Below are 27,659 nucleotides of genomic sequence, written 5' to 3'. Positions count from 1 at the left end.
TAATCAAACAACTCTATATTAATTCCAAAGGCATCATAGCAGCTGCCTCATAACTGTTCATTTTTACTGTACAAATTAGGGATGTCAGTTTTGGATAATTTTGCTTTTAATAGCCCGACACCCATTAACTGGTTACTAACTGGTTAATTTTGAAGGGAAAAAAATGCCAATGTCATGAAGTATTTAGAGGTGCTGAACTTTTAAATATTTTGTCATGTAAATGTCTTGCCTTTTCTTTTATTGTCTGTTGGCTTTCTGACATAGTGCCCACTGCCCACCCTGCTGTCTCCACTGGTTAGCTAACATTAGCTGTGGTTGCTCTGCATGGTGCACAACCCAGTGCAAGTGGGAGCTAGCTTGAGGCATTGCTCATTTGCGGTCACTGCTGGTAACCACTGCAAAAACATGGTGCCCACCCTCTGGTCTCTAACAAGGTCGCCATGGTGAGTAAGCGGCTCCATTTTGAGTCGCAAACCCCCTTAAGCATTCTTAACTATTGTATGTTAGCACCACTAGTCGCATAGACACTGCTCACAGAGCTAACAGTGATAACATAGGTATAGTCAACAATGCTAAAGGGGGTTTGGAGCTCAAAATTGAGCCAGTTACTCACTAGGGGGGGAGACTGGAGCATGGAAACAATGTTTCCACACCAACGCTGTTGGGTCGGGATTACTAGTGGTAATCGCCGGAAGTGGCGCTGCTAGCAAACATTAGCACCCACCAGACACAGGTGGTGTGCAATGTAATGAACTGAAGAGAAACAAAATTAACCTATAGACAAACATGTGTAACCAGTCAAAATATTCTTGTCTGTTAACTAATTAATGGTTAACCATAGAGATCCCCAGTACAAATACAGTTAGAATAAACAGTAATATCAATACAGTACTGTACTAATACCATAGCTTCCTCTGTTTTACACTCTCCAGGTTTCTGGTCCCTTAAAGCTCTGAACTTTGAAGAGGATTTACAGTTGGTCGGAGACACAAGTTAGCATGTCAGAGTTCCACTGATCAAGGCATTTATTGCACCCTGTCACAAGTAGAAGGGAAAAAAGACGACGAGAATACATCCTTGTTCTTCAAGTTATTTGAGTTCATTCTCTTGTCCTCATTTTGGCCTGAATCTACATGGTTCCTTGAAGTGCAATGTTTTTTCTTTAATGCTGTAAAGATCTAGTTCACTATGACAATGGCTGCATAAAAAAAATCATTGTGTTGCTCACAACCACAAAACAGTGAGGTGGGCTAATAAAGGCTTATTAGACTGACTGCAACTATTGGTGCCTCAGAATACAAGCACATTAAATGTGGTTTTTGGTGTTACAAGCTTTCATAAGGCTCCAAGTGTTACTGCACATGACATGACTCCATGGCAGGGAGAGATTCCCTCTGTTGTCATCTTATGAAGGGAAGTCAAGTTATAAACCAGTTCCTCCATCAGGTCAAACTCTCTCTGCAGCCCTGCAGTTCCTACACCATTTCTGCCACAAAAAGTAATTTCTTTCATTTAATAATGCCCTTACTCCTGAAGGCTACCATCTACAGATACATCTCTAACATCCAATCATATGATTAATCATGGTTGAATATCAGTGTGATACAGTAACCCCATCCATACTTCACAGGGCAAACCTGATGTGACCCAAGCTACCAGTTCATTAGTGTGGAGTGTGTTTGTTGATTTCATACTATACAGAACGTTCTCCAACTGTTATTGTTGCATGCAAAACAGAAATTTAGCTTATCTGAGAGCAAACATGGGCCAGATCAAAGCACAAGCATTGCCACGACATCATTTAGCAAGTCAGACATAACAGTGTGCATCCCCACCCTAAAGTATGACATCTTCCCATGGAACAGATGTATACATTTGTTACTAAGCTGTAAGGGAATGACAAAGAGTCTCCAATGCCCAACAGATCATTTGATACATGAAAATAGGTTAAAAGTGACCCTAGCAGAGGAGAGCTGGCATTTAAACGTTACTTTGTGGATTTGTGGTGTTTATGTGTCGCCCTGTCCTCTGAGACAGAAGGCCGAGACAGGAGGGGTGAAGGTAAATGTTGCCTTTCCTGAACATGCATATTGTAAACAAACAAACATCGAACTCCGTCATGTCTCACCCATCCGTCAAACAGATGGATGCTGTGCAGAACTTGGCCTTAAATTAAGCTGTACTACATTTGTTTTACATGTCTAGGGATCTATTTCTCATCCAAATAGTTTTCTGTATTGTGTTTCTGAGTTAAGAACAGTTGAAAAGAAAGGGTTTGCCGGAATAATCTTTTCAAGTTCCTTAAAAAATGTAGGAAAAAAGTTTTACCAAAAAAGGTTTTGTCAGTATCATTTTTTTTCAAGTTTTCTAGGTGATTTTGTTTTAAATTTATTTCAGAAATGTATTAAAATCGGCGCTAATCCTCTATTAGTTTCAACTATACGGATGTTTTAGCCAAAAGAAAGACATGACAGTAATGTTACACAACAGTATGTACCTTCTGTTTAGACTGCATGGAGAAATGAAAACTCTCCTGGAAGAAAACATAAATGATTTTAGTCTTGTTTAACAAGGGATAATGGTGCACTTCAGCTTCTTGTGGCCAAAATGAGTATTACAACAACAAACACTCAAAAAAGAAAAGGATCCTGACCAGGGGTCGCGTTAATCGGATATTCTCGGTCATTGACCGTTTTTTTTACAACAATGACCGGAAAATCTGAAGGCTGTCGGTCGTTTTGACTGGTTGCAATTACCACCCCTGCCCACTTGGCGGCGGAATGCACAGTACTGCAGAGAAAAAGTCATTCATCTGCTTCATGTAGCGTTGTTGACATAACGCTCTGGACACACCGGACACGGAACCGAGGCACAGCGCCCAGCAGCTGAGGCAGCGCTGAGCAGAGCGTAGTGCCCACGGAGGCAGAGCTTCAGTTCGGCGTCTGGTCTATTTTTCACAGGAGCCGCGAGTGCTTCTGTCAAGCTGCATCGAGCAGATCATACCAAACAGGAAGTCGGACACAGAAAAGATGAGAGAATCCGGCCAATTTTCAAAATAAAATAACAGCGCGCACTGAGGAATGTGAGGAGAAAATACCGTGGTTTATAATTTAAAATAACACAACAGTGCATAACCGAACACATTTTTCAATACCATAATCACTTCATTACAATTTTAATTTTGTGTCACCGAGCCTAAAGGCATAACTACATAACGCCCTGGGCACACCGGACGCGTTAGTGACGCGTTAGTGCCGTCCGGTGTGTCCAGGGCGAAGCCTAATGGCACGGGTGTGTGGATGTCTGTTCATCTTCTCGTTCATGTCCTTATTAATGCACATTTTAGAACTTGCTTGTTGGATTTATTAAAAACGAACGAATGAAAACTAAATGTCTTCGAATATCTTTATTATCATTTAAAAACGAAAATTAAAATGACCGGTAAAAATAGATTATGACCAGATGTTTATGACACTGTCGGTCAAAATGACCGGCGACGAAAAAGTCTAGCGCAATGCCTGATCCTGACTAAAAAAGAAAACTTTTTTCACAGATGAAGAAAGGCAACTTAGAAAAATGACCCTGGCTAAACTTTTAAGGAACTCTCAGAAAGATTTCACCTGTTCTTAAAACACAGGAGAACAAAATATATGGATCAGACTTAGGAAATAAATCACCAGAATTTTTTTCTCACCTGCCTCTCAGCACTAAAGACTTAAAGAGCTGATTCTCCCAAAATACACAAAAAAGGTCTTACATACACAAATGCTGGTATCTAGCCGAGCAGAAAGATTTAGTTTAATTTGCCCAGGTAATAAGTTATCTGTTTTTGTAATTTCTACCTTTATGTAGGCGAATGCAATTTCATTTGTGGTGTCCAAAATATTCAACAGCAAAATCCTCTTCCAGGAACAGTATCAATGTTTCTCTGGGTAATCTAAAAACCTCATTGTGAGCAGCTTCCATGGAACTAATTTCTACTTAAGTAGTGGTCCCTATGAAAACTTCACAGTTCAATCAGCTGACTGTGAGATTGTGATGGGATTGAAAAAAAGCTCCTTGGTCGACCCTGATCCTCTGTCAACTCATTTTCCAATGCTCTAAGCGTTACAGATAAAATCACAGTCAAACCAATCATATTTGGGTTCGATGCAGGAATCTCTGACATTTAGCTTAAAACCTTGACAAGTAAAAACAAAACATCTGCATAGACCAGTGGTTCCCAACTGGTCCAACCACGGAGTTCTGATTTTTCCTTAGTCATTAGTTCAAGGTCCATACAGTTTAATACATACAGCGTCATACTTGTGTTTGACCATGTCCTCAAGGTCGTTTGCTGTACCTGTCAATTACCTTTCCGTTAGTCATTCACTCTATAGTAGAAAACGGCACTTCAGAATAAAAGCTCTGTGCTGGAAAATCACTGTACTTCAAAATAAAGAATGTTTTTTACAAAGTTGACAAGTTGTGCGAGTCACTTGCGGTCCATTGTGAATGGACCTGCGACCCACTTTTGGACCACGACCCAACAGTTGGGAACCACTGGCACAGACAGATTTCAGCTTTGGTGTCCTTTCTGTATTTGAGTGAACTCCTCTGATTTGAACACATTTGATGAATAGAGCCTGTGATTAAGAATAGGACGATTTTTGATATTATTGTTCATCGCAATTAAAAAAAATGCTCACATTAAGCTGATCATGGTGAATTTCCATCGTTGGGATAATTGTGAATATCAGTGAAGAAAGAAAACACTCTCTGGATCCTTTTTTATGCTGGGAAACCTTATGATTTATAATTGCCTTATCTAAGATTGTTTGTTTTTAAATAAAATGGATGTTCCCAAAATGATGTATGAAATATTTGTTTGGAAGACTAATTTCACTATGTTTTAGTGCCATTTTGAAAATTTTAAGCACATTTTGATGATTATCGTGATAATATTGTTAATCGCGATTATTCTGGCAAGGATAATCAAAATTTTCATACTGTCCCATGCCTTCCTATGATCACTTTTACTTGCTCACTGTCAAACAACTGAATTAACAACTATAGCAATGACAGAAAGTATATGAAAAAGGATGTGACAAAGAAAGACTGTATTTGGGGCATTGGTAGCATAGTGGATAGTGCCGGTGCCCATATACAGAGGCAATGCCTCGCTGGCGCAGTCACAGGTTCGAGTCAGGCTTGCAACCCTTCACTGCATGTCAACCCCCACTCTCTCTCTCTCACCCCATTTCAATCTGTCCTGTCCATTGTCCATTAAAGGCAAAAAGCCCCCCCCCCCCCAATATATATGTATGTATATACATATATATATATATATGTATATACACACACACACACACACATATATATATATATATATATATATATATGTATATGTTGTGTTTATCTGATTGGTGTGGCGTGAGCACATTTAAAATGCAAACAAAGAAATCAAATTAACTCCCCTTGCAACTTTCCAGACCACTTTAGGTTGAAGGCTTGTGGCATGGATGACTTCATCGTCTAACTTAAATCTTTATGAAGCTGTAAAAACTTGGATACAGTTGCTAAGTCAACATACGAGTGGCACATGTACATGCTCCCTTCTTGCCAAGGTCATTTAAGACTACTGTGTGTTTAATGTAGAGAAAAACATCGACTGTGACAAAACTAGACTCACCATGGAGATGCAAGTTTGAAAGTAATGAAGCTGAAAATACTCTGACTGGTTTCCATAAAGGACTGTAAGGGTGTATAACAGTGCAGACTGTTGATTGGTGGCTTGTCTCTACAAAAGCAGGTTGCCTGCAAGACTGAGATGTGGGGAAAACGTTGCAAAATTACAAAAGGGATTTTACTGCGCAGGAGGAGAATCAAACAACAAACCACAGCTCTGTAGTTAAAGGAGACTCCACTGCATCCAGAAAGCAGCCAGGCTATCAGACAGGAAGCTCAGAACAATTACGCTGTGTGGAGCTAAACAAATTCTGCAGTCAATTTAGCAGTGGACGCTGAGGTGAATGAGTGGTCGGAGACGTGGTGGATTTGATGAGAGCATTTTGGTATTTTTGCAGCTTAATACCATGTTTGAAATGAAACTGCTGACTTTAAAGCTGTCTTATTTTGGATTTGCTGGATTACCATAAAAACCAGTGCACATGTCCCATCACCAAGGCTGTCCCCTAGTTTACTGAGAAAATTAGGCATTACTTTACTTCAGTTGCTCCAACTATGCTGGGAGATATTCACTGACTTCAAAGTAACAGCTGAATCACATATGTGCACACTGCAAAAAAATAAAATTAAAAGTATAAAAGCATTTTATAAGCAAATAAAATGGTTTTATACTTTCAATTTTTCTGCAACAAAACCAAAATCCGGTGGTTTAAAATAAATGCTCAGCATAAAAATCAGTTTCTTTTACTACTCCATATCACTTCCTGTAGCAGCTACTAAGTCTTTTCCTTCAAATGTGCATCACATTAAATGTGTGTTGTCCACACACACAAAACCAATGGCCCAAAAAATTTGTTTTGATTTTCTTTCTCAAAAGAGAATGTGGCTTTAATGTCATCCCAGTAATTATAGTGTAAATGGAGGGTTGGTTAAGGGCACCTAACCAGTGGTCATTACAGTCCTGCAGGCAGCCCCCTGTATGATCCATGGGGCTGAGTCAAATCCTCCATGGCATTGACCAGTTACTCTCCAAATGATGCAAGAATTATTTTTCATAGGCGGCACTTAAATGACCTCTACATCAACGGAAGAGAGTTTCAAAGATTCACAACTTGGCTTGGTCAAACACACACAAAATTAAGCTGCGTGTCCCCACAAAATACTGTAAGCTGGAAGCTTAGTTACATAATGAATTCATAAGGGACTAGTTAGTGAGCTACAGTGTAGGACTGTTGGAATGAATTTTGAGAGACAAATATAAATCAAATAGTAAAAAATATTAACACTAATCGAATACTAAAAGTACCCTTTTGAATTATGTCAGTTCTACCAAGTACTGATTCGCATCTGGGTAAAAACACCAGATTTAGACAAGAGACAGAAGTTTCGCGAAGCGCCCTGAAGCCTGGAGCCAGCCATGGACCATTTGAGGCCAGTGACGGGGCTCCACATAGCTGCTGAATTCAACTTGAGACAGCAGGCAAAAGCACCCCAAAGCAAGGAAGCTGGCCACGACGCCCAGAGGCTGGCAACATAAATTAAACAGAAAGTAGGCCTATAATAAAATAATACCAAATTCCAGGTATTGGTGTCAATTCACATGTGAATGGTACCCATCCCTAACCTCACCCTTCTCCTATTGGCATACCCACATGTAAAAACTAAAAACTTTTGTCAAATCTGATGACCAATAAAGTTTTCAGAATTACAATCTCATGTTCAATGCACTAACATTAACCTCTAATACTGCAATATCAAAAATGGCAGAAAACCACACCTAACCATTTAACAAACAACATCGGACTGAAAAGGTTCATTAAAGTTGGCAGATTAATTTTGTGCCTCAGTGTAATTATTACTTCGCAAGAAAGTTATCACCTGTTTAGTTCTAAATGTTCATAAGTAATGTATGAATGCCCTCTAGTGGACAGAACATTTAACAACCACATACTGATAATGGCATTGACAATGCATAAACCTGTATATACAATGCATATGTACTTCATAAATATTGATGAGAAGCTAGGTTTGAGCATTAGAAATTCAAACATGCCCTTTTTCAAATATTAAAAATACAAATAAATTAAGTTTAAAGTGGAATATGAAGTAATATTGACAGCTCTACCACAGTGTAACCAGGCTAGCTAGCTGGTAACTTTCTAGACCCGGCTAGTCACAATACTCCAATAAGCTAGCTGGCTTTGCTAACTACCAGTAAGCAAGCTAGTTAGCTGTACTTTGATTTAGTACACTCAAGCACCTCTCTTTTTCATTCTTCACATAACTATATCCATCACTTTTCAATCAACCAGTGCAAAACCATGAACGCCTTGAAAGAGTAACTGAAATAGCCATCTGAAAAATGAATAGATTTAAGAATAGACTTGAGCAGTATCATGGTATTACAGTATACCAGGGTATTTAGAAATGCCTAAACTACAGACACCCCTATTTCTCAGGCGGATATGCTGTATCAAGGTATTGTAGTGCACAGCAAATGCCACCAGAGGTCAGTCTCTACTGGTGGAACAAGCAGCTGAATGGAGAAACATGGCAACTGCGAGTAGTAAGGACAACATTACAGGACAAGTAAAAAGCCAGCTAGCAATGGCAAAGACAGACAGCAGGGAAAAACAGAGAGCCAGCATATTTTCACATCTAACTCAGTGAATTGAAGGTTTATTTTGACCAAACCAGAGTTAATGATATTTTGAATGGTGGAAAGACTAACCAAGACGGATTTGGTGAATTTTATTTTGTTTGTCAAGTTTGAAAGTGTGTATTATGGTGAGTTTATGAGGCAATTAAGCTAGTTATAGTTTGGTGAAAGAGAGAAACTTAATTTAAAGGATGTACGGGAAGTACAATGGCTTCTATCACCAGTAGCTCAGTTTTTATGCTTTTTGTTTGTTTGTTTTTTACATACATGTATGTTTTTCAAATAGGTATAAAGGGGTAGAGGGTATAAAGTCAGAGTTCTTGGAGAGAGATTGGAGAGGCAGTGCGACGGAGCCAGGAGGAAGTTTCGATGGCAAGCTTTTCGCCTCACCTTAAAATGTAGCCATTCAGAAGAGGTATAAACACCCTTGCCTTTAGACGTGGTCAGATGACACGTCATCTAACCTCATTTCATTTTATTAACCGAATCTTCAGTCTTCAGCTTTTGTCTTTTTTTCTCAATCAATCCATTCTTGCCCGTTTCATCTTTGTTCCTTTTTTACTTTTTTTCACAGAGGTGTGGCACATAGAGAATTGGTGGATTTAGAAACAATACCCTGTAAATTACACCACTCAGTGTTGGTGTCGACAGCGTACGATTCAAGGCCATAAAACTGTCCAGCAGTAACTTTTGGAAATCTGAAGCCCCCATTTTGGGAAGAGCAGGAACCTTGCTGTTTACATGTCCCAGCACAGTTCAAAGACTGCGGTGCGTGAGCTCTGTGCCATTCTTCCACAGCCTCACTGTGTTCTTTCTCAAGTACCCCTATAAACAACATGTACTTTGATGTTTTGTTTTTTCATTTCTGAACAGTTTAACTGACTGCAGCCAAAAGCTACAGGGGGAGAATGAAACTAGTTGAAATACTGCACAACAATGTTGATAAAATAGATGAATTTAGATGTTGATCTTAATGCAAATGCTGCCTTTTTTGGGTGCGTGACCTTAAACATAAAGAAAAATACTATTCAGCAATTTTTTAACTATGTATATTTACTCTGGGAGTACATATTAAGTCTTATTTAAGCTACTCTAATGGGTGTAATAGCTTTTACTTCATTCAAATGCCAGCCCATTTGTAGTATCTATTCATCAGCTGTGGTAAAAATCAAACCAGAGATATTTATACTGCTCGTGAGATAAATGCTATTCGTGACTTGCTCCTTATTCATTTCCACTGAGGGATGCAGGGTTTCTTTGGATTGAAGGGGGGAAAAAAAGAGCCAAGGGCTTCTGAACTTCCTTACACATTCTTCCCACCGTACTAAGAATGGTTCTCAGGGATTCTTCCCAGCCCAACACCTAAAATAAAATCTAAACCGACAAAAACAACAACAGACCTGAGCTAGGAGAGCAGCCCTGCGAGGAAAGTCCACACAGATTCCAGTATATTTAGGACGCAGGCCACCGGGGCTGATAAGCACTGGGTACACATTACCATAAAAAGCTCTAAAGCACATACTAAAACACCAAGACCTGAGTTCAAAACATCCAACAGGTGAAGTGACCGGGTGAGACTATTTATGGCTATGAAAAGGTTTAGTCTTACATTAAAAAGACTCCTTGCTGCCACAATAAATGTAAGAAGTCTTGTCAGTTTTATTCATCAAAATCACAATTTGGCTTAGACAGCTTTGCAACCTGTGCTTCTACAACCTATGACACCCTTTGCCCCTATGACCTATAACCTCCTGTGCCCCTACAACACTCTGTACCCTTACAATCTATAACACCCTGTATCCCTACAATCCCTAAAAGCTATGACACCCTGTACACTATAACATATGACAATTTGTACCCCTACAACCTGACACTCTGTACCACTACAACCTATGACACTTTGTACCCCTACAACCTACGACACTCTGTACTCCTATAACCTATCACATCCTGTACACCCTGTACCCTCACATCCTCTACCACCTATGACACCCTCTACCCCTATGACACTTTGTACCCCTACAACTTACGACATCCTGTGCCCCTACACTCTCAACTTAGATCAAATCCTGTCAAGCCCATATCATACACAGACCACTTTGCCATAAAAAAAAAATATTATAGCAGCCATGTAAGGAAAGCACAACCGATAAAAAGCATGTAAGCCAACGTACACAGGTGTCATTCAGACACTTTGCCATGGTTGTTTCTTGTACACTTAAACAGATTGAAGGTACAATGTAAATGTGATTTGGCTCCTCCAGAATCTACAGTCAGTTACCATGAACATCCTTCTCTGCATAGAGTTTGCTTATATCTACAGAAGCATAATTCCAGTGTCAAAAGAAAACTGACGTGAAACCCAAAGAGAAGCTTTGGGTTGCAGTTATGTGCCTAAAATGCAAGTGAAGTGCAGGCCCTTCCCCTGCCATTGCAAATTGTTTAACTGAAGCGTATCTGTTCAGTCAGACAGACATATGACTTTAGAGTGAAAAACATGTTTGCTGTCGACAGGGCATAAGTCAAAATGGAAGAGCTGTGTACCTACAAACCTTTGGCTTTGCCTCAAAAGATGTTCAAGGACCATTAATATCAATGACACCAAGGTTCTTTCCAAATATATATAAACATGCTTATGTTTATGTAAAGCTGTTACCAAAATGGCACAAAAATCGCATGACTAGATTTGTATATCTGACGCTTGGTCCCACAGTCTGTTCTAAGCATCCTATTTCTGAATGCACAGTTGTTACTGGTTTTCTGCACTGTCAGTCCCCACAATGTTAACCTGCCTCTGAATGAAGCGATTGCACTGGTGTCTCAGTCTGCATGGAGAAAAACATGCAGCAGAAGCAACACTCAGAACTCCTCTGAGTAGAAAAGACAATCAGCATTTCTGGCCAACAAGTAATCACTAGGTTCGGGATTGTGTTTTTTTGGAAAACTGTGAAGTTCATTACATCTTTTGCCTGATTATGGTCGGTGACTTTGTTGGAAACAGTTAGTTGCTGAACAAGACATCCATGTCTCTTCTGTATTCTGCTTTGATCAATATGTCTCTCAATCTTTTTGAAATGTTGAATGCTCTCACGACAAAAATCAGCATTTACAGAAAATTCCTTTTGGGCTAGATGCCTTTTTCAGTGATAGGCTGTTGATCTATTGCACTATTGGCCCTAAGGTTTCAAAAAAGGTTTATGATAGCACTATTTCCAGTAGTGGTTTGTAGTTGGTTGTTCTGGCCTTTTGCTATCAATATACCCTCCACCTGAACACATTAAAGAACACTGTGGACCACATATGCCTGGTTCATATGCCAACAGATGCACAGATCTGTACAGATTTCCTCCAAAAAAAGGTTAGGGTTCAGCTTTTCTTCCAAAAAGAGTGGATAAAATGGGCTTACAATTAACTGTAAGTGTTTTGTTCCATGAATTTTACCTTCATGAATTCAACAACAACAACAAAAACATTCGAATGAAAATAAAATTTAATTCAATTTTAAACTGACTTTGTGCTGAACTTGTTCACTATTGCTGTAACGTATACATGTGACATCTCAGATTCAGTTGCGGGGCATTTAAACATACATTATATGTTCGCTGCTAGTTTACTCTATACTAAAAACGCCAGCAGCATGACGAGGCATCGCACATCTACTCCATGCTGAGCACTTAAGGTTTGGTTGCAGAGAGTTGGAAAATGTTGAACTTTGGGTAAAATGCTGCACTCGTCACTGTCACTTACCCAGCCGCCCAATCAAAGACCAACCCTCCTATCTTAAGGCTCATTTATGCAAATCATTAGATACAACATGGATGAAGCCTTCTGTCCATAATCTGCATTCATTTCGTCCAAATCTATGAACTTTTTCTGAAAACCTATGCACACGGATAAAACAAAGCAACACTATTAGAAATTGGGTGGCAGTGTAGAGTATTTCTAGCAAGCAACGACAGTTGGACACGACAAATGCATTTTAAGAACGGCGCAATGGAACAAAATATTCAATGGCCTCACAGACCACTGCTGCCTACAATACTGCCTCCATTAAAAGATACATTATAATGACCTCCTCCACTGTTGCCGGAAACTTTGACTCTGCCCTCTAGTGCTATCTTGTGGATGTATCTATGTCATAAAAGACACATGGGCAGTGATGGTTACAACCTTTGAAATTAACAAATCTATTTTGTAAAGCCAGTATAAATGAGTCTTACATGTACAAGTGCTGAAAAACAACAATGAAGGAGAAATATGTTAATACTGTGGGCCATATTCTAATATACCCGTATGTTTCCTTGCCAACAATGTCTCATGAACCCATACAGACTAGTACTTCATCAGGGATTTTTAAAAATTTAAATGATATTTAAATGTTTTCTCTAAAGGAGTGTGTGTTTAAGTACATGGGATTTACTGTCTTGTTTTTTTTTTGTTTTGTACTGTTGTATCATATTGGTCTTCTAAAAAATTCATAGATTTTCATTGCAATGGATGTAGACTTCTAAATTTCTGATATAATTACATGCCTACAGTACAGTACATGTGTCTGTCTGCACTTATTTTTCAGTGATTTCAGTAAGGATTGCACATTTGTGGTACAGAGTTGATGACCCATTTGTCTCATCCGGAGCTGACAACATGTTTTGTTGTCACCTTAGATTCAGTTAACAGAATCAAGGCAGAGTGTGAAGGGAATGTAAAAGGAATTTGAAAACAACAACAGCACTGTCATATGACTGTCCCTTCAGTGATGGGTCAGTAGGCCACAGCTCCACCAGAGCTCGGCTCCCATCACGTGCTCCTCTACTGTGTCTCACTTTAAGTTTTCATCGTGTCTCAAAATCAATAAAAACAGTAGTACAGATGACTCTTAAATACATTTGCCTTTAATGTCCGCAGGAGCGGTCAGCATCCCTATTCTATTTTTGTCACTGTGCACCATAATTACTTTGAGCTCTGCGTAATTTGGTAAACACTGCCGCTCCTTCCAGAAAAACATAAACATAATAGTGCTGGAGCTCTTTGAGACGTTGGGTTTGGCCTCCAACACCTTCTTTCACCACTAACACCACCTCCAGTCACTCAGTAGGCCTGAGTCCTCTCTGTGCTGACGGAGACACTGGGGGACCAGTGGAAGGAATGTGACGAGGGACATACCATGTCAACATCTGATGCAACAGACACAACAGGAGTCTAACAGCAATGACTCCTGCATCTGTAGCTGTAAGTTCCAAGTGTAGAAACCATAGAGGCAGAGGGTAAAGGCGTTTTGATGACTGTTAAGGGAAGGTGTGGGCTCTTTAACCTAAAACATGTAGAATTAACATTGTAACACAAACGTGTTTCCAATCCTGGAGCGTGCCGACAGGATGCAGTGGTCGGCAACCCTTCAGTTTGTAAGCATGTTACTTCTCACTAACTGCAAGAATATCACAGAAGAAATGTAGTAATCATCTCAGAATACACAAGCAGGTGTTCTGTGCTGTAAAGCCCCAAAACAGCCAAAGATAGTACAAGCTCTGCAATTTATCCCTAACTATATGTTGTAGTTCTCTCATTTTATTTTTTCAATTCTTTAAATTTTCTTTTTTTGTATTTTCACAGATTTAGACACTTATGTGTCCCCCTTTTCCCAATAAAACATTCCATTTTTCTATCCATTTTCCAATTTTCCCAATTTTTGTATAACAAAATGGGAATGTCGATAGGTTACCTGTGTTTGTGTGTGTGTGTTTAACATGAGTGGAGCAATCAAGAGGAGTGTGCTAGCTTAACTGAAACTTCACCTAGCTAAACACACTGGCAGCTAGAGTGCGACACGGGCCGCATATTTCTGTCCGAACCCGACTGAGCCCGAGAGAAAAGTACCCGAACCCATCCGAACCCGACAGTCATTCTGTTTTGTTATGTCCGAAACCAAACTGAGCCCGACATTATTTAATTACTAAAGCACTGAGTTTGTGTCACACAGTTGTTCTGGTTACAAGCTATTTAACCCGGTTACACCTTGTAAATGACCATAAAAAGGCATTGATTTGTGCTATTCTGTTAGTAGATTGTTTAAACACACACACACACACATTACGCAGTGTCATCAGCAGTTAAAAATATAATAGCCGTTCTCACTCGAGCAGCTGAGTGTGTGGGAGCCCGGCGGAGGTTTGCGAGCTTGGCTAGAGGGTGTTGAAGTGTGCGCAGCCCAGTTCTGTGCTCTGGCCCGTCAGGACAACCACGAACTGACCGAACTGCTACAGAACTACTGGCACTGCCGCAGACAGGTGACCCAGTCACACACGCAGCTACATACACAGTCCCCTGATTGCAAGAGCACTCAGAATCGTCTCTGGAGCTTCAGAGATGAACAGCAGAAACAGCCAATGTGTGTGTGTGTGTGTTCTGTTTAGGTGTTGTCATGTAAATAACAGTCCCCAAGCAATAAACAGGACACAATAGGATTTTATTCATTTTTACACTACATTTTCACTGAAAGCTGACCGAATCCGACCCGAGCCTGAATACAATTTATACATTTTTGACCAAACCCAGCCCGACCCATCGGGACCCGTCGGGACCCGTCGGGCTCGGATTGGGTAGCCACACTCTACTGGCAGCCTTTCCAGTTAGCTATTTAGATGCACCTAACATTCATATTAATTTATAATGAATTAATCTAGCATTAATAAAACTACATGTGCCAGTGCAGGTATTGTTAATCTTCCATATTCTGTAGTGCAAATTGCTGTAGTGTCACTTTATAAACTCCTGTAACGTTAGCTAATGCATTTTAGCCGCAAAGCTAACACTGACAATGTTGGCAAGCCAGCCTTAAGTACAAGCTGACAGATAGCATGGCTGTCTGAAATCACTCCTAATTCACTACTCCCAGTAAAATAATGCCTATCAATAGTTTTCAATAAACTCAACTGAAAAAAAATAAATAAATTGAGATTGTGTTGTGCAATCAGTCATTTTTACATCTATAAAATGCAGCACATTGCATTGTGAGATTGTTAGCAAAAAGTAGTGCACACTAAAATTTTCATTCATTCCATTCCATTTTCATTCACAAACTAGGGAGAGGAAATTTTCCGAAAGCTCGGAATTCACTTGTGGTGATGTGTTTGTTGACGTTTCAGAAATAGCGAAGGCCATGGAAGTTCATTTTTGGAGAATACTAAGTTAATATATTGTAATTTTTATCATATGGAGTTTTCTTTGTAATTTCATAACATGTCTGAGGAAAATGTTGATATTCCAACAGCCTCATCTTTCTCCTCTGTCAATACGACTGCATTTTCTGTATAACGAGACCCGCTCGCTAGCTTGCTAAATTGTTAGCCTCAGTGGCTTCTAGCTGCCTACAGTTAGCATTGCCTAAAAATAGTGCTCTAACAATGTAACCACTTAAACAACAAGCATATTGCGTACACAACTGTCTTTGCCATAACCGTAAGCTCAAGTTCAAGAAGCCAACAAAGCGCCAACATAGCGATTTTTTTTTTTTTTATGGATGACGAGAAAAAAAAAATGCATATGAACAAACTGACTCAGTGTGGATGGCCTTTAGAGTTTACTGTGACATTTTGTAGATGTGTGATTAATATCTCCCTTCATATAATTACAAACTGAACTCAAAACTTCTTAACTGCATTAGCTAATGTGCTTCTAACTTTTTTAGCATTAGCTTGTCGGGCAAAATGCTTCAGTTATTGTTATGATGTGTTCACACCAAACGTGATATGAGTTTTCCCGTTGCGTTATTTGCGCAAGTTTAAATGTTAGAATATTTTGTGTTGACTCACTTCATACGTGCTACTAACTTGCATCATACAACGCATGGAGTAAGTGAGTCGATGAATGAACTTCCGCCGGTATGTCCTCAGCATCATACTTCACCTGAGGATGGATATCAGTGCTGACTGGCTATTTTGATGCAAATTGGTCACTGAAGTTCACATTTGTAATCTCTCCCGAATAACCATATGACACTAAAGGCCTGTTTCCACTGAAGAAGTTCCTGGTACTATTTGGGGGGCAGGAACTACTACAGGAACGTCCTCTCGCTCGGCCCTCTCAACCGCCGTGTCTCCACTGAGAGAGCGGAGTAGGAGAAAGGCTCCTGTAAAGTTACGGGCTCCGGATGTGACGTATAATATTTTTTTCACGGGCCAATTAGTGAGTTTTTTTAGATGGCGGCGGAAGCTATATGAACGAGCTAACCCTCATCTGCTGAGTTTTAAAAATGCCAGATATTTTGTTGCTTTCTGTTGTCGTCTCATCCCTCCTTGAGTATATCCAATCAGCACCAAGTAATCCCCAAGCCCCAGTCAGGAGTTTTTCGGGGCCGTTCTGAGTACCTACCCCGAGGCAGGGACTTGTTTTAGTTCTGGAACTCTGTCCTTCGGGGGTGGTTCCTGCGGTGGAGACACGCACCAGCCCTGTAAAATTACCCCAAAGTTCCTGCGGTGGAAACGGGCCTTAAATCATGCTAACCAGTGGGACTTTGCATCTAAGCATGTATTTACATTGACTTTACATGTAATTCCCCCGTGCAAATTGTTTTATTCTTGCCCAATTTCATTAGCTCACAAAAATTAGCAAGTGAACTCTTCTCTTTTACACCCAACTGATTAGCGGTTCGAGGAAAAGTATAACATTTTGACACATTCATTTAATTATTTAACTAAGAGTTTTATTTCTGGTTGATGTAATCAGTTCTGTTTTGGACTCGATCATTTTCTACTGCCTTTTGTCAGTTTTGGGCCTCCACTCTATTCACCTCAGACAAGTTAATATACTGTATGTACAACGCATCACAATGTTTCAAGGACTAAGATGTGTGATTGTGTCAGAGCATTAGAGATCTTCAGCTGCTGGATAGACAGATTGCAACACCAGCCCTGTAAAAGCTGCTGATTATGAGCTGGTATGGGAGGTTCAGTCAAAATGAAAAGTACTGGTCATTAAAGCACTTACTCAGCTTTGATTAAGATAACTGCGCTCTAAAGAAAACCATTACCTGCTCCTAAAATAAATCCTAAAATGAGAGCAAAATCTGATTTGGTAACCAAGAAATTCAGCGTCTCTGGCTTTAATTCCTTCTTCTCATGAGACCAACCTTTCCATAATTTCATAATGACTTGGGCAAGACTATGTCAAGATAAAAAAAGAGGGAAATCCAGAAGGATGCAGCAAGGGCTTTCGGTTGCTATTCTGAATTACAGTTAGCCTCAGGTTGGTCAAACTTCCAACCATGATTTTTGTCTTTGGGTCTCTGTAATTGCAGCCAGCTCTCAGCCAGGAGGTCCGGCTTCAGTCCTTCCATTCATAAAGCTCTAAGTGCCTCTTAGTGGCATTTGGTTTATTAAAACGTTAAATCTGAACCACCGTCACTTCCCAGCTCAAACCCTCTATCTTAAGCTCCTACTTTCCACTCTTCCCTGCTGGCATAGGCATATCAACCTGCAATTACTTTCTCTTTTCACTCAGGCACCAGATCTTTCAGGGGTTTCCTATTATATGTTTTCGTATAGGAAGAATTCATGTATGGATTCTTAGCTTCTTTTGTTAATAAAACATTACTTTTATTTAGTATTTATTTAAAAGTGCAAGAATCAAGCAAGTATTTATCAAACACGCAGATCTACTCCAAGTCCTACATTTAGAAATTATAATTTATTTATTTATTTATTTATTTTCAATGTTATGGGCCAATGTGCAGTCTGGACAGATGAGGTTTCTGTCAGCAACGGAAGATGTGTTGAGTTTCTGCTGTACTGATGTCAATGGGGAGCTTGTTTGACCACAAAGGAGCAACAAACGGTTGAGATTCAGTGGAGCAGTAGAGCAGCAGCCAGACCCCCTGTAGTGGACAGTCTGGGGTGTATTGTTTGACCATGTCCTTTACCTAGAGTGGGGCTGAGTTTTACTATCTTAACTGTGTCAATGATAATGTCCCAGGAATTTTGTATTACATGACCGAAAAGTTGCTGTTTTCAGCATGTGGGAGCACAATAACCAGAATCATTAATTCACAGCAATGTGAAAATATACAGAATGCAGTAAAATCAGTTAAGAGAGTGCAGTAAAGAAAAAATACATGAATACGTAAAGATATAGAGAAAAAAGGATCAACAGAGAAAAGAGAAAAGGATCTATGAAAAGTTTGACCTTCTTTTCAAGGATGACCGTGGTGCAGAATTCCTTTCAGCAGTCATTTAGAGACACAAATTTAAGGAAGAAAAATGAATTCGATAAAGCTGGTGTACTTTTTGGAGGTTGTATCCCAATGGTTATATGCACTTACTGTACATCACTTTGGATAAAAGCTTCAGCTAAATGAATGTACAGTAATAATGTGGTGTGAAAATTTGACTTATGCATTGAGCAAAGTGTGAAACCTCACATTTTTGGTGCCAACCCAAGTATTGTATTTCCTATTTTAAGTTCCTGTACTGCTGCTTGCCCTCACGAAAAAATTTAACTAAAGACTGATAAATTAGCCTGGATGATATCATCAGCCGATATTAGCTTATCGCAGTTACAGTACAGAAATGCCAAAGGTAGGCTATATTTGACGTGTAGGGCTGTACCCAAATATTTGGATATTTGAATATTCATTTCTATGGGTTGGTATTTGTTATGAAAATTTGGTATTCGATATTCGTTTTTTTATTTACTTTTTTTTTTAAACATATTTTTTGGTGCTAAATGTAGTCTTTTTGTTGTTGGTAAATGCAGGTTATCAATAAAAATCATAACTTTTAAATTGCATTGTTAAAAATGTGAAAGTTAGGGATGCACCGAATATTCGGTAACCGAATATATTCGGCCGAATATTGCAAAAAAACACACATTTGGTATTCGGTGGAATAAGTTAAACGCAAGGCCGAATAATAGCGGCGTGTTTTGATAACGCAATCAAACAGTGTGCCGTGACAGGCGGATTAAAATGTCGGCAGTGTGGCGATCCGCCCGTCACGGCACTCGCATTTGCGACTATAAATAGTTTTGAGCGAGCAAAATAGGCTTAAATCATTCAGCACACTGTGCGAGCAGCCTACAGATTTCAACCACCAGCAGAAACGAAAGGCGAATCCCACCGATTGTGGGTTGAACGGGGTCACAGACACAGACAGTAACGTTAATGTATTCCTGTCAATTACGGTGGCCATCGGCTTACCGGCGACAGAGAAGTCGGCTCCAATAATATCCTCTTCTTGGCATCATGACTGCCCAGAGGTACCTGAACAGCCGAGCCAGCTGAACACAGACTGTACGTGATATGTCAGAGGAGAAACGAGCCTTTCACATTTCTCTCTTTCTGGCAGTAACGGCCCACAAACCTCACCGCACTTTAGGGACTGTTCTTTACTTATGAAGGGACTTGTCAGAGGAGGAGGGTGGCTGGTTGATTCTTATTTCATTTATTTATTTTATTTTGATCCCCCCCATGTTAATCACTTATTGATGCTGTTTTTGAAGTATGAATAAGTCAATAAGTAATTTATTCCATTGAAATATCATTGATGTATTATAGAAAAGTGATTTATCTTTTCATAAATGACAAAAGGCACATCTGCCTCATTTTCGCTGTGGTATCGTGATACTACTCAGAACCACGATATTTTCATTGGTATCACACAGTGGATCCCAATTTTGGTACCGTGACAACACTAATCTGGAGGGGGTTCATCTGCAAAAACTAATGAAAAACTAAACAATGATATTACACAGGTATTCGGCCAAGCGTTTAATAATATTCGGCTTCGGCCACAAATTTTCATTTCGGTGCATCCCTAGTAAAAATATAGTATAGCCTACCAACTGAGCTTGATCCGTCTGAGGCTGTGGATCAATGCCAAGTTTTACCACTTTATCACTATTCCCTCTAACTTGTAGCTGTTTTTTTGTTATCTTTTGAATTTAATATGAATTATGAAACCGTTTTTGTCAACGTTTGTTTCCCCCATTTTGTACAATAAATTATTGTTTAAAGTTTCAACACGTTTCTTTTGGAGTGCGTGACACAAGTGTGTTTCGAAAACGACCGCGGACTGTCACCTGTTCAACGCATCAGTACCTTCGGATGCCATGACAGTAATAGATTATAGATTAATAGATTATAATAATAATGTCAAAATATCATTTACAGACCGATTTAACAGATGATCACTGCTGCCCGACCCGCAGGTCCATTTGCAGGTCCCGCGGGTTACGGGTCGACCCGCGCATCACTACTCAGCTCAGTCTATGAGGCTGTACACAACAGTAAGGCTATAGACATTATATTCTATTCGGCTCTACAGTGCACGGCACTGCTGATTAACCATTTTATTGCAGCACAGAGTGTCTGCCAGCAACCAATTACTTGCAGAGGCTTCCTACAACTTGTTTCAACGGTTCCGAATTAATCAGTAGACAAATTAAACAGGATGACTAGCCAATGTGAAAATCAAAAGAAAGCACAGAATAATGTACTGAAGGAGACTGTTGTGCCATCACATTTTTTTTGTGGTGTGAGAGCAAAGATCCAGTCGTGGCTGTGCAAAACTCCACAATACAATTAGGTCTGAAAAACCCCGGAGTCTGTAACTTTATATAGTAACTTTAACTCTGAAGAGGTTTCCTTGGTCATAATGTTGTTGTTAAGCTTATGGTGAGGTCTACAGCAAAGCTTAATCCACTCTTTACATTGGACAAAATTTGTTTTGAATGGAATAAACACCTTCCACACAGTCAGGCAGTCTGGTGTCGTTTTCTAAGTCCCTCAGCTACCTTCTATTAATCCAAGATGTTTTCCGTACATTTTCCTACGAAAGTAAAGCACCAAAATTCACACACATGACATGTAATGATGAGCCGATAATTTGTTTATAACCCACATATTTTGGAGGGTCACAATCTTGTAACCAATGTACTGACAGAGGAAGGAAGCAGTTCCGAGCTGTCCACTTAGAGGGCAGCTTGGGACAGTGGATGGGTCATATACACAGGACTTTCCCCAGAGACTTTCCCCCAGGAGGCTGGCGTCCAGAACCATGTGATCTTTAAGTGAATCTGAGCCATTTTAAGGTATGTCCTCATCACCATGTTTCTGTGTTCTCAACACCTAACCATAGTCACTTCACTTGTCTAAACCTTACCTCTGTAACTTTATGTTAATTAGGTAACTTTATGTTATGGATTTAACATCATTCATGGGGCGCTATTTCTTAAGAAGTCAAAGAAGCATTGTGTGTGCATTTTCCTAGGATATCATATGAACCATTGTATGAGGATACATTGTTTCAACCATACTATCTTCAAAATTTGGTTTACTTTTCAACATAGACAAGGATTGCACATAGCATATCTAAGCGAAACAGGACGGGGGAAAGTTGACCAAGGTTCTGCCGGTGCCAAGCTTTCTCAACTGATATTGGAGCACAGAACAAAAAGGGGTGGGATTTAGGTTAATTCTCAAAGTAAAGTATTTGAAAAAGTATTGTTGTTGTGGTTTGATCATATTAATAGTGATTTTTTTTGGTACCCTAGCAGCCCCAGTCAAAGAATTAAATAGCCTTTCTTACCCATTTGGGACAACTTGAAAACACTAAAAAAAAAAGAAGCTAAGTTTAGAAAAACATTGTTTAAACCAGAAAATAAAAGGCTTCGTTTGATATCTCCATGGACGACCAGGATGCAAAACACATTTCTTCAGGATTATTTAGACAAACAAATGTGACTTAGGTATACTCATTGTTCAGGATAATGTGGAAAACAGAGGCTGTGCATGTTGGGGGACAACCTCTGTCATCAGTATAGTTAATTAAAGCCACTGAAGGAGCATTAGGTCACGTCTGGAGCACAGCAGCAGCGTGTTAAGATGTTTAGAGGGGCACAACAATAGTTACAGCAGACCCTTCCCAGAAATACAGCGCTAAGTGAGCCACCCACCCTGCTGTCAGGAGGTGTCTGAAAACCCTGTGGAGAACTCCATATCATGCTCAGTCTGTAGTGCTTTCCATACAGTACATTCCCCATCCTAATTACATGTTTATGTACTGTGACTGCCTTTTGCTGTGCACAGCACAACCTTAACCAGTAATCTAAGTAGCCGTTTACATTAAACCTCACAGTGGCCAAATTTAGATAGAGAGGCATTAATTCTGACACACCAAAAAAAAAAAAAAAAATAAAGATCCAAATGAAATAAAAAAGCAGCCTTGCCTCACTGCGGTTGCAGCCACTTTCATGATGAGATGCAGTGGCATATCTGCAGCTTAGAAAGCTGTTAAATGTCGACTCCACCCCCAGACTACTCTGTCATTTAATTCTAAGAGTTTACCAAAGATGCCCATGGCTCACTGAGCACTCATCTGCGGCTACTGAGATGTTGGCAGTTTAAATGATATGGGCAAAGGGAAGAGAGGTTCTCCAAACCCAAAGATATATTACACAGTGGCTTGACCAATCAGGACTGTTGTATGGTTGAGGACGATCATGATGTGAATTCTTTTTGCAATGCAACCAACAACATTTGATCTTACATTCAGCCATCAAGACATTCCTCAAGACTGCTTTCAAACTTCACTGCTTTATCAATTATCTTATTATGTATTTCGTTTTTAACTGTTGCTTTATCTCTGTCTTTTGCTGCTATGACGAGTGGATTCATCTTATTTTGAAACAAGTTGATCTATTTTATAAATGTAGGATGTTTATTCTATCACCTGCAGTTACAGTTTACATCCATGTCTATTCAGAGTCATATGTAGCCATGGCAGCAGACAATGTGTCAAATATGGATGTTGCTGTAAAGAAGCTACATATTCTAAAACAGTGACACTTAACACACATCTTCCCCCCGCCAGCACCAACGATCACCACAGTTTCGAGGTGGACACCAAAGATTAGAGTAACCGATTCAGTATCTGGCCAAATGTTTCCCCTTCTGTTCCTCAGTTATGATGTTGAATAATAGCCAGAAAAGTGTTATTGCAGGGCATTTTGATGTCACAGAGAAGATGACCTTTAGGACATGAAAATCATCACTTTATTTACTTTATTCTACATTTTTGTCATTATTAGTACATGAAATCTTGAGTTATGGCAAATAACATGTTTTGTGAGGTTGTAGTGACCTTTGACAACCAAATTCTGATTAGTTAATTCTTGAGTCCAGGTGGACATTTGTGTCAAATTTGAGGAAATTCCGTGAAGGCCTACTTAAAGTATTGTTTATGAGAATAAGCAAATCACAGTGACCTTGACTTCTGACCATGAAAATCTAATCAGTTCATAGTTGAGTCCAAGTGGACGTTGCTGCCAAAGTTGAGGAATTCACTCATAGAGTTTTTGAGATATTGTGGTCGCAAGAATAAGACAGACACGAGATGAAAGCAACCTTGACCTTTGACCACCAAAATTTAATCAGTTCATTCTTGAGTCCAAGTAGACATTTGTGCCAAATTTAAGAAAACTCTCTCATGTACTTTTTATGATATCACGGTCGCAAGAATGAGACAAAGGTGATGTGACAATGATCTTGACCTTTGACCACCCAAATCTAATCTGTTCATCGTTAAGTCCAAGTGGACATTTGTGCCAAATTTGAGGAAAATCCCTCAAAGCACACTTGAGATGGACGTGAGTTCACAGTGACCTTGACCTTAGACCTTTAACCAACAAAATCAAATTAGTTTATCCTTGTGTCCAAACAGTCATCTGTGCCAAATCTGAAGAAATTCTAAAGGCTTTCTTGAGCTATCACACTTACAACAATGGGACAACAACCCCAGAACATAATTCCTCTGGCCACAGCTGTCACCAGTGGGAAGACATAATAAAAAAAAAATATGAAGAAGATTTTGCAGTCTATGAGCTGGAGATATGTTTGACTGAATGTGGGTATAGCAGCAAAAACATGGCATTCATTTCACCATACAAATAGTGGCTGTGACTATTTTACATATATTTTACATATTTTACATATTTGTACTTGAGTTACTATTTGGGATGAACATCAAAAACATTCACAACAGTAAATGTACAAAAAGCTTTAAGGAAGGACTGTAACATTAATATAGACCTTTCTAACAACACTTAACAAATTTCTGGCTTTACTGCCATGCAACCAAAAGAGATCCAGGAGGTCACTGCTTCCCGCCAAGAAATAGTAGCGGTTTCCCCGTCTTTTCAATCTTTGTGCTAAGCTAACCAGCTGCTGGCTATGGCTAGGCCATGTACGGTCCAATGCATGTGGGTAAAGCAACCGTCCTGGTGGTTGTCGATGGTTTTATGCTACTCCTCTGATTGACAGGTGGTTGTGTTACCATGCCAAGAGATGCAGCAATACGCCAACAAGGCAAGGCAGAAGAGGACTGCAAGCAAGGAAACATTGGTTTAATGCAGGATCCCAATTATTCCAAAAATCTTCTCTGAAAATATTTCATAAGGAAGGAAAAGCACATGACATGTCTGTCGTTCTTTAAGGATACACACAGTGTATTCAATGAGAGGCTCAACTGGGTACCTTTAATGCCTTTCGGGCATAATTTTACAAGATTTGTTTCTGTTCTCTAATCATAAATTTAGATTGCTGTCAAACTAATAAATTAGTAAGGTTGTAGCTTATTGCCACAATGTCATAATTAGGCATGTGAAATGACAGTGTTTCCCCTACCATTATATTAAGGGGGCGCCCCGCCTCCCAAACGGCACCCCCTGCCTCCCCTTGAAGTCAAGTTAATTTTATTTAATTTTATTTTATTTTCTATTTAGCGCCAGATCACAACAGAAGTCATTCAAGGTTACCCTTTCTATAGAACTGGTCTATAACTTATCCTTTTATTAAACAAACTAAATAGCCTTATGTTAATTATCTTATTTACACAACGTCATTTCTGTCTCCACATGGTCGCGCGTTCACAATTCTCCTCTGCTCTCTGAATCGCGCATGGTGGAGTTCTGCCCGATGCAGACACACACACACACACACATACACTTTTGTCTTTTTTCTTTCCATTCTGTGAAGGATTCATGTAAATGGTGGCCCCCAATAAAGCTATTCTAAAGCTAACAAAGCTAATACCTCCTGATAGTTATTTTAACACTCAACAAAGTCAACACCCCTGAAAAAAGTTATTTTAAAGCTTAGGCTCAACAAAGCCAACACCCCTGTTAAAGCTATTTTAAAGCCATTCCTCAACAAAGCTAACACCCTTGATAAAGCTATTTTAAAGCTAACGCTAGTGATGGCCAAATGAAGCCTCATGAAGCATTTTCTTTATTTACTGAGCCTACTAGATGGCGCTTTTTGTTCAACAAAAGGTTGAGTTGAAAGCACACTGAATTGATGCTTCTTGAGGCTTCATATGGCCATCACTAGCTAATGTTCAACAAAGCTGATACCCCTGATAAAGCAAATGCCTGTACTGATCCATCACAAAGCAGACATAAGAGAGAGAGACGAAAACTATGTGCCTTACATTTGCTTTTAAATTCACCTGTAATTGTGCGTTTTTCCATGAAAACAAAAAAAAATTGACAGAGAAATTAGCTAATACTAATTAGCTTAGAGACAATAAAGTATAGCATAAGGTTATGTAGTTTTTTTGAGAATATTTCATGCTATTAATCTGAGACAGTCTTAAGTCAATCCTTTATTGCAGAAACATGAGCAATATCTGATCAAATATATATTACCGTAGTTACATTTCCCTTTTATTTTCAGTGCATGCAGCATCACAAATGTCCATTTATTTAAAAAAAAAAAAAAAAAAAGTTGTTTTTTTTTTGGTGGCATGTCTGTATTACTCGATGTAGCACACATTCGCTGTGTGCTAGTTGTTTGAAGGAACATAGTACAAGAAGACAAGGACTACCTTTCCGTTTTTTTCTGTTTTTCATGAAATGCTGGAAATATTAAGTTATCTCTTTTTATTTGATTAATAATCAATTAATCAAAGTAATAATAAACAGATTGGGGCGTCGGTGGCTTAGTGGTAGAGCAGGCGCCCCATATACAAGGCTGTTGCTGCAGCGGCCTGGGTTCGAGTCCAACCTGTGGCCCTTTGCTGCATGTCATCCCCCTCTCTCTCTCCCCCTTTCACACTTGACTGTCCTATCCATTAAAGGCAAAAATGCCCAAAAACATATCTTTAAAAAAATAAAATAAAATAAAAAAATAATCAACAGATTAATAGATTATCAAAAAAGTTGTTAGTTGCAGCCCTACTAGTGACAATAAACTGCAGTACAGACCTGTCAAAGGTGTTTTTGTCAAAGCTAAAAACAGGGTGACTATGTGACCTTACTAAAAGAGGACACATTCTGAAGCTGATCTCTGAATGCCCCAGAGCAATGTATCTGTCCCATGTTAGTCAGTACTAGGACTTTTAAAACATTGATCAGTGGATAACATGTATGCACACATTCACAGTGAGCTGACCAGTACAATTTCAGCTATGTACCAAGTTCCACTGCTGCTGCAGCTCACTGAATCTGAACTGCAGAGCAGAGGCTCCTCGGAGGATGAAGCAGGTAGCAGCTCAGAACAAAACCTCACTTCTGCCACCATGTGTCTTATAGCTGCACTGTGGATCCCTCCAGCAAACCACATGCCAGTCTGTAAAAATCACAGAGAGTGTATACAGACATAAACCTGCCAGCATTATGGTTTTGCTTTTGCAGTGGTGAGTTTAATGCATCTAAATTAGCAAACACTGTCTGTCTTTCAGACCCAGAAATTTCAGATCAAGATATGCCACGACTTTCCAGCATCCATTAAAAGCTGGGTGTGATTGTAGATTAAACAAAACTGACAGTAAAAAAGCTGTCTGGTGCGTGAAGTCCACCACAGCCTCACCAATATAGCGTCTTCAGACTGGAGGAAAATACTGTCAGGTTTGCGCAGTCTTTACTTTTCCTGAAAAACACCCTGTTACAAGCCACTCAGTCAATAACAGGATGTTTTTAGCACCTGTGTTTGTGCAGTTAAAAATGTAAATTCAGGCTCAGAAAAGACATCAAGACAGGGAGTTGAACACTCCTGACTCATATGTCAAAGAGTGCAAACACAGTGATAAATGTGTATGTATGACTCAATTAAGGAGGCTAACTTAAGATCTGCACAACCACGTGCCACAAATTTAACTACAGATCACTCGAGCAAGATAAATCAAAAAGCTAACTTATGAAAATGTCATCCAAAGGGAATGTGACAGGAATCCCCTTGCTGCTGCTGCTCCATACAGATGGAGAGCACCAGATGAAGAGAGAGGAGACGGAGGAGAGAGGGAGGCCTGTCACTTCACAGTGACGGTCCTCCCTCTCAGGACATGGC

General features: G+C 39.6%; 1 protein-coding gene across 1 annotated transcript in view; it reads right to left on the bottom strand.

Moving 5' to 3' along the window:
• Positions 1 to 27,659, bottom strand: part of nt5dc1 (5'-nucleotidase domain containing 1) — a 95,494-nt gene that overhangs the window by 54,302 nt on the left and 13,533 nt on the right. The gene's annotated exons all lie outside the window — the stretch shown is intronic.

Source organism: Epinephelus fuscoguttatus, linkage group LG11 (genome assembly GCF_011397635.1).
Source record: "Epinephelus fuscoguttatus linkage group LG11, E.fuscoguttatus.final_Chr_v1".
Classification (NCBI taxonomy): Eukaryota; Metazoa; Chordata; class Actinopteri; order Perciformes; family Serranidae; genus Epinephelus; species Epinephelus fuscoguttatus.
Note: the sequence above shows the minus strand (reverse complement) of the source record. Positions and strands in the feature narration are given on the sequence as shown.